The 8,908-nt window shown below is 39.0% G+C and overlaps 1 long non-coding RNA gene across 1 annotated transcript; it reads left to right on the forward strand.

The window, feature by feature from the left end:
- The first annotated feature begins 1,379 nt into the window (after nt 1–1,379).
- Nucleotides 1,380–7,740, forward strand: LOC311432610. The gene is made up of 2 exons (XR_014690165.1): nt 1,380–5,224; nt 7,591–7,740. It is a non-coding gene; the product is annotated as an uncharacterized lncRNA (long non-coding RNA).
- The last annotated feature ends 1,168 nt before the right edge of the window (nt 7,741–8,908 follow it).

Genomic DNA, 8,908 nt, shown 5'->3' on the forward strand with positions numbered 1-8,908 from the left:
AGGGACATTGTGGCATAGAGGTATAATTTCAGTTCACGCCAGAAGACATTCTTCTCACTGAAGTACAGCTAAGCCCCACAAAGCATCAAAACAAAACAAGCCAAAAAGAGATGTATTTACGAGTTAGTTTTATGTGCCAGCATTATTTCCTTGTCTGGTCTCGCATTCAGGGCAAGATCTGTCTGGGGGGGAATGTGTAACGCCGTGCAAGGTTGTTTGGTGGTATGAGCGACAACATGACTTTAAAATGTTGAGCTGTTTGTATAGATGCAAAGTACAGAAGAGTACACTATCCCCGAGGGCAACGTAGAAACTACCTGTTGCTTCTCAGGTTTAAAAGTTAAAAGGTGTAAGCAGCTGTTTGAGTACCATACTGACGTATACATGAACATTTTCCTCTCCAATGTCCAAGCTGGAGTGCAACATTTGTCATCGTGCTCTCAGATCAGGATTCTGATTCTAACAATGGTTCCTAGTGCAAATTTCCAGAGAAGGGAGAAGCAAACCAGTCCTGACTGCTTTGAATGAGATGGAGAGAGCAAACAAGCGTAGACGAAGAAGATAAACGCGTAGGAATGTTTTCAGATAAGCCACTGTCCAAAAGCTTTAGAGTAGTTGAATCCTTCAAAGTTTATTACTGAAAACTCCGGCTGCATCACTGAATTTGAAGGAGTAAAATAGATTTGCACCATCGCAGAGCCTCAGCCACAGTTTAAATGGGCACTGCCTCTAACTTCACAAGAACAAAAGAGAAGAGGTCATCTTTCTACCTTGTCAGCTATTGGCAGACCTAGAGAAAGAAAAAACAATGGGGCCCAGGAACGGGGCCCAGGAACGGGTTTACTCCTTCAGGAGTAAACAAGCCAGGATAGATTAAAGCCTCTTTCTTCATGTCAGTAAGATACCTGCCTTTGGTTTCAGTGAGAATTCAGGCCCTAACCACTCAAGTGTCTTCTGGACGGTGTTTCTTCTCAGTAGAATAATTTCATTTCCCTTTGGAAGGCTTACAGGGATGTAGTAACAAAAGCAATATACCGGTATCTGAGGCACAGGCTACTTTTTAGCCTACAGCAGACTATAGGTATGACATCATTTCAGACAGCTATGGTCAACTATGGTCTACATAATGTGAAGTGTTACAGAATGCTTACAATCTGCCAAGGCCAGAAAATGGTACCTTCATTTTAAGACTCTATGGAAAAGAAAACAAAGACAACAACAACAGGGAAGGATCTTTTCCTTCACCTAACTTTATTATGCTGCAACTCCTTCAGGTGTCCACAAAGAATTTTGTATCTTCCCCCCCCCCCCCGCCCCCAGCACCACCAAAAAAAAAAAAAAAAAAGACAGTGTGGCATAGAGCTATAATTTCAGTTCACACCAGAAGAAATGCATTCTTCTCACTGCAGTACTGTTAAGCCCCACAAAGTTTCCAAAAAAAAAAAAAAAAAAGGCCAAAAAGTAATGTATTTGCAAATTAGTTTTACATGTTGGCATTATTTAGTTGTCTGATCTTGCATTCAGGGCTTGATCTGTCTGGAGGGGAACATGTAATGCCATGCAAGGTTGTTGGGTTGTATGACTGACAACGGGACTTTAAAAGTTTGAACTGTTTGTATAGAAGCAAAATACAGAAGAGAACACTATCCCCAAGGGAAAAACAGAAAGCTGCCTGTTGCTTCTCAGGTTTAAAGTTTTCCCTTAAAAGGTGTAAGCATCTCTTAAGGTGTAAGAAGAGGTGTAATCAGCTGTTTGAGTGCAATTCTTACATATACATGAACATTTTCCTCTCCAGTTTCCAACTTGGAGTGCAACACTTTTCGTCGTACTCTGAGATCAGGATTCTGATTCTAACCATGGTTCCTAGTGCAGAGAACTTTTCCAGAGAACAGATAAGCAAACCAGTCCTGACTGCTTTGAAAGAGACAGAGATAGCAAACAAATGTAAAAGAAGAAAATAAACCTGTGGGAATGTTTTCCAAGAATTGTCATGGTCCAAAAGCTTTAAATTGGTTCAGTCCCTGAAAGTTAATTAGCGTAAACTCAGGTTGCATCACTGAATTTGAAGTAGTAGGTTAGACTTGCACCATTGCAGAGCCTCGGTCACAGATGAAATTGGCATTGCCTCTAACTCTATACAAGAATGAAAGTGAAAAGCACACCTTTCCAATCTGTCATCTGCTGGCAGACCTAGAGAGAAAATAAATAAATGAATAAATAAATTGTTAATTAAAAAGTAATGTTGTTTTAAGGCATTTCACCAAATATGTAATATATGGTAGTAACAAGACAACAAATGAAAGGGAAGAAGAAACAGTAGAAGGTACTTGCATGGCCTTAATTTATGTGGCAATTTACACCACGGACAACCTGCAATGATTTCGAAGTGCCTTATACCATTCACCCTTGAGACAGAAAAATGGGATTCCTATATGATGTAAAGGGAGTGCAATCCCTCTCAAAATACAAAAGTCTGGGGTATGCTACTGAGTACTGAAAATGTAAAGACTAGGCAGCACCGAACTCAACGGAGAAGGGAGGCGGAGTCTTTCTGGCTGTTCACATAACAGAAATGAAACTCAGATTTTAGCCCTAAGCAACTATTTTTAGAGACGGGCTGGGAACTGGTTCTTTTTAAGCCAGGGACCATTTCAGCATCCTCAAAGATAAAGAAAGAGTTGACTGCTCTGTCGAATTGTGTTCCTAGTAAAAAAATGCTGGGGACCAGATCTGGGGGCCAAAAAACCTTCCAAAAAGTAATGTCTTTACAAGTTAGTTTTATATGTTGGCATTATAACAAGGGTCATATATCTGTTAGTCACTCTGTGAGGAAAATTTGTACAGAGCCTGTTAAAAAAAAAAAAAAAAAGAGAGAGAAGACCTTAATAGCAAAATTGCTATCACAGATTTTCATCTGTCTAGTCATGACAGATAAAGAATAGAGCAATCAGAATTAGTTTTCTTGACATGTATTTAGGAATTGGGTTCAAAATCTTCAATTATTTAATGATTTAAAAATTCAGGAAATATGTGGGGATTGTCATCCCAGGATGTTAATTTACCCTTATGTTCAATTCCAGTCAATGCCCAATTATGAGATAAATACATTTATCCCATGGTGACATTTGTATCAGGTATTTTTTATTAGTGGAAACACTGATGCAGATCTAAAGTTCAATAGAGGAATCATCTCATGCTGAAACATCAAAATTACAAAAGGGGTGAGGGGACAAGCTATACCCCTTATATTAAGGCAAGCAGTCATTAAACTGTCAAATACAGCAGATGATATCCAGTGTAACGAAGAGGGATTCACATATTCTGGGAAATGAAACAATGCTTATTTAAAAAAAAAAAAAAAAAAAGAGCCAGACCATCTTCTAGATTAAGAGCAAGTAAAACAAATTTTGTGGAATAAGATTAAATCTCTCTGGATCTCCTCAGGAAGACTTCAAATGCTATAAAAGAAATGGTCTATAAAAACTAACATGCTACATCAAGAGAGGGATTTTCCAATGATGAAAGATAAGACATGTAAGATCACAGACATCTTGACATCCAAGACGTTATGAAATGGAAATAATGTGAATCCTGTATGTAGTTCAAATGTTTTACTTCCTCACGTAGGTCAAATGTAAAACTTTGTTATTATGTTGCCTATTTTTAGTCTTTTGAATAAGAAGTACAAAATTTTTTAAATCTTAAAACTAGATGAAATAAAGTTTATTCAAGATTACTGCCTAACAAGACATTCCCCTTTGAACGGTCCAACAAATTTAGGAAGCAAGGCATTGACTGCTCTAGTAAGTGCAGTAGCTCCCTACCGTGTTTCTTGGGTATCCAGAGGGTGGAAGCAGTGGTGCACAAAAGCATGATATGGACTGCAGAGCACCCACCATGGCAAAGGACAGGAGAGCAGAAGCAACCCTCGTTACTGGTGGCAGACAGAACACTTTGTACCATGTAGCAAGGTAATGGGAAGCCTGCTTGAACTTATAGAAACCCCACAAGATTTGCAGTTTCCAGTTATGGAGCCACGAGTTCGACCATTAGCTAACCTCTGTGTACTTCATCTTACAGCTAGAGCTGAACAGTAAAGAAAAACATTTCCTTCGTGGTGATGCTAAGTATGAGGCAGAAAAGACAGTGCGAATTTAACCTTATTATATGTTAGATCACATACAGAGGAAGAACATACTGAATTAAGACAGTCTTGATACATATTTTTTAAAATTTAGGTTCAGTATTATCTACAGATTAGATTAAATTAAACCACAGAATAGGAGGAGAAAGAAAAATATCTATGATAAGATTAATTTTTCGCTTTTGACACATTAGGCTGATTTTATTCGTACTGTATAAACCTGTATCATTTAATTATCTTCTGCTGGAAGGTCAGTGTAACTGTATTAACATTGGTAGAGATATTCAAAATGACTTGTAACTGTCACTGCCTTGGATTTAAAGAAAATGCAATTAATACTTTCCTTTTTTCCCTATTGACTGCTTTCTTCTGCTTATACAGGAAGGTTTTAAAAGATACAAAGGCCTGCCAAGAAGAAAGTAAATCAAAAAAACAAATTGAGGAAGTCCGTCTTTCGTGGTTACCTTTATCACCTGCTTTGGTCTTAGCTGCACTAGGAACTGATCAGTTATGGACAATCATGGATTATCATGCCAACAGCGAACAGCATATGGCATAGTGAAATGTTCCATTTCTGATAACCATTTAAAAATATTGTTGTTGACAGAGAGGATCTGCCTGGCCCTGTGACATTCATGAGTTTTCCCGTATCATGTTTTCCTCAACTTGAAAATTCAATTCCCAATAATTCGTAATAGTCCATAGGGGGTAAAATAATTAAAATCTATTAAGTCTTCTGAAATTAACAGATTAAATCACTCTGGAAATACAAGTATTTTGTATTTGATACAATAATAAGTGTATTATTGAACAATTAGATTTGGTGAAAAATTCCAGTAAACCCAGTCATTAAGTAGGCTGATTAGCTCTGAGAATCTGAAGCTTAATGATTAGAATTTGGAAACGTTAGGCGCACTGCCAGCAAGTGGTCTTGTATGTGTAAAATGCTATGTCATGCCAACTAGAAATCTAGAAATGGATGTTTCTGAAGAAAGCACCCATAATTGCAGAAGCATGTGAAAGATGTGGGGATATTTTCCTGTCAAGGAAAAAGAACACCAGGAATTATTGCTATGAAGGGTAAGTCAAATTAAGAGGATCACTTACCAGGCATGACTGGCAGATGATAGAAAGAAATTAGTAGCAAAATTAGATTTCATGAGCAGAAATGAGGGTAGATAAAGTCCCCAAGTCTTCATGTGAATAAAGTGAGAGTAAAACTCCTACATGTGTTTAAGGAAAGTGGAAGAACAACTCTTTCTTTATATGACATGCTGCTTTGTTGCTGCTATAATCACAGTTTGAGTTAAACCTTGTTTTGCTAGGTTGCTAGGAAATCAGTTGGATGTCCCAATCTGAAATTAAAACTTAATGTTTACTTTAAAAAGAATTCTTGCATAGACGCAAGAAAAAATAAAATTCAGCTCAAAAAAATTTACATTTTACCACATAATGAAAGAAATATTACAGGAAGACAAAGTAACCAAAATAGTCCTTGATTAGCCTAAAAAATGTCATCTGAGCAAAACAGTTACGCAGTTATGATCAAGTATAGCTTTGGCAGCACAAAAAAATGAGCTAAGGGGAACCCAAAGTGATCTGATCTAAGTGGCTTATGGATGGAAAACTATTTTCAGTCATATGAGCCTGCAAAGAAATGTAAGAGAAAATTGGAATAAGATACAGACAAGCAATATAACAGACAGCTAGGAAGGGAGCGGTAATGGCTTCATAACAGATGAATACGAGGGTTGATCTCAGACCATATAAATACATCTGAGCTATCTTTAAACCAGTGATCTCAGGATGGGAAATAGAAACAGAACTTGTAGGAGTGAAAATGTAAAATAGCTGGCCCTGAGAGTTTTCACGCTGAGGACAGAAAAGTCTAAACTTAGCAGCAATGACTTTCCCCTGTCTGTTTTTATATGTATGGAAAGAAACAGCAGAGGTAGAAGACAATGTATAAATCTCTCACCAAGTTGAAGGTTAAACCATCTTTGCAGACTACACATGATGTAATATTGAATGCAATATTAAGGCTGTTGCTTACAGAATGGGTATTTACGCTTCTTTACAAGTTAAGGAAGCCTTTGATGCATTTACATGTGGGTGATAACGTGAATTTTTCATGATGCTAAGAAAAGATTTCAAAGCACCACCAAGTACCACAGTAATATTTAGTTATTTGGACAGTGGGGTCAGAAGAAGGCAAATAGGAGTCAGTGAACTGTGTTTGAAAGAGAAGGAAGGGCCTTATCCCACTCCATCTCCCCAGATGACTTGCCCTTCCTAATGTCAAAAAGCCAAAAGCTGCAGCACAGCATTGAACTATCCCACCTATCCCATGCCTGATCGAGAACCCTCTCGCGTGTCCATCTCCTCGCTGTGAATACCCTTCCACCTCTGGAGCCCGTGGTCTATCTGTGCTCCTGCACACAGCCAGGTCTCATTTCCTTCTGCAGCCTGCTCACGGGGAAGAGCACTGCTGCTGAGGGAAGGAGGAAATCTTATGGCCTTCGTTCTTCTGCTTCTTGACCGTGGGATGGAGACACAGTGCAAATAACAATCCTCTGGCTCTGAGGAGGGAGGCATAGCCTGGGGAGCATGCAAAGCAGGGCTGGGCCATATTACACAGGGTGGTTTCTCTCACAGGGTTACTGTGTGATGCCAGATATGCATCATGATGCCAGAGGTCCCTAATGTGACTTCATTTCATTTACCCAAGGCATCACATCTTCTTCATTATGTTTGTTTTTTTGTTTGTTTTTTTTCCCTTTCTTTGCAGCTTTCCTTTCTCACATTTTAACAGTGGGTATTCAACTTAATATAATAATGTATATTACATTGAAAAAAAGTTAAATGGTTGATTCCTGGAGCTGACACTAGGGTTCTCCATGGGTAGGAAAATTTGAATTTTGCAGCAGTAGTTATAAGGGTCGGTATAAGAAGGAGTATGGGGCTTATGGACAGTGAAGGCACATGAAGAAGTATATGGGGAAGAGAGAAGAGGGACATGCAGGCAGATTCATTGTGGAGACAGGCTGAGAAGACCCGGTGGTGTTTTGGCTGACTAAGAAGAGAACTAAGAGGCCCTTTTCACTCTTCTTTGGCTGTCAACCCACCAGTCTCTAGACTGAGCTTCTCCTTGCCCACACTTCTTACCACTTCAGCAGCAAACTGGGCATTTTTTACATCTCCTCCAGCATTGCCAGGGCTCAGCTGCCCTGTAAAGGGAAGGGGCAGAGATAGAACTGAGTCAGAAGGCTGCGGTTTGCTACTGCTGGCACATGCTCACTCTGAGTGAGTATAAAGCAACGCAAATACAGCATAACATATAGAAATAAAAGTATAAATCAGTCAGGCTGAGAGAGTTTGCTGGCAGGAGCTAGAAATCCAGTGCCCACATATCGTAACAGCTCAAATGCCTCTCTGCCTCTCCACAGGAGAAAAGGCCTCGGCAGTGGAAAGAGTGAAGCCTGGCTGCTTTTTACTGAGACTGTTTTGCCACCCTGGACATCCGCATCTGTAGGCAACCTGCCTGTGTTGTCTGTACCTGCAGCTGGCCTGGCTGTCCTCTATTCAAATAAAAGAAATATTCCAAAGTTAAAATGGAAATGTCATTGGCTATCAGTAGAAATAAACCCTTCTAATACTTTTTTTTTTTTTTTTTGAAAGAGAAGAATAAGTGCTTGTAACAGAGTATACTATCTGAACTTTTGTCTGGTAAAAATCTGAATTTCAAGTGCAGCAGAAATTGTACAAGGCAGTTTGAAAGGTTTCTGGCAACAGGACCAATGTCATCATTGCAGTGTTAGCTATGGAGATAACTTCCTCATTACGTGTCACGTGGTTGGGACTTTTGCTGTCAGGAAGCGTAACAAACATGCTTCATTAAAATTCTATTTAGCTGTAATAGGCTAAAGAGCCTTTGAAAGAAACATTTAAAGAAAAACAAACAAACGAACAAACAAACAAACACCTATTCCTCAATCCCAACAGGATCACCCACCTAAATATATATACATATATTTGAACAGGTATATAAGGTCATTAATAGATTTCTACATCCACAAGTGCAGCAGTTTAACAAACCCAGGATTCATTCAAACTGTCTTTTACATTTGGCATTTAACAAAAGAATACTCCTTGAGGCCGTTTCCATGTGTCTAAAAGTAAGTGCTTATACAATCACAATCGGAAGACCAAATTAAATTTTGTGTTCCAGGGCTAACAGGAATCCCAGCCAGGGCAGGTGCTTGTGCACATTAGACTTGGGGAAATAAAACTGAAAGGGTAACATGAAAGGGCATAACCAAGGTTCTCAAACTGTCAGAAGATGCTTTCATTTCTTCTTATGTAGAAGAGACCCTGCCTCTCTCAGATTTCCAACTTCCACATAGTGTATGGGTAGAGTACGGAATGGTTTTATAATCACCTGTTTATCAATATCATACGTTTCATATAGCTTTTAGAACATTGTGAAATGACTGCAGGCATAACTAGATGGAGTTTGTTTAACTGGGACACAGTTAAATACGTATCAGCAAATGTGAGCTGGACAGTGATGGAATCATTTTCTAGTGAGACCACCATTAGGCAAAGCTAAACCAATCTGTTGAGGAACGTTTCAGACTCCAGTAGAGAGAACATCGAAAGGCCTAGAGGCCTGCTAAACACTCTTCTTCCCTCTGATGTTTCAGAAAGCAAAGAGGATGAAGCAAAGAAGTTTGCCACCCAAACTGCAGAATTAGGTTAGACAGA

Source organism: Aythya ferina, assembly GCF_964211825.1.
Source record: "Aythya ferina genome assembly, chromosome: 2".
NCBI lineage: Eukaryota > Metazoa > Chordata > Aves > Anseriformes > Anatidae > Aythya > Aythya ferina.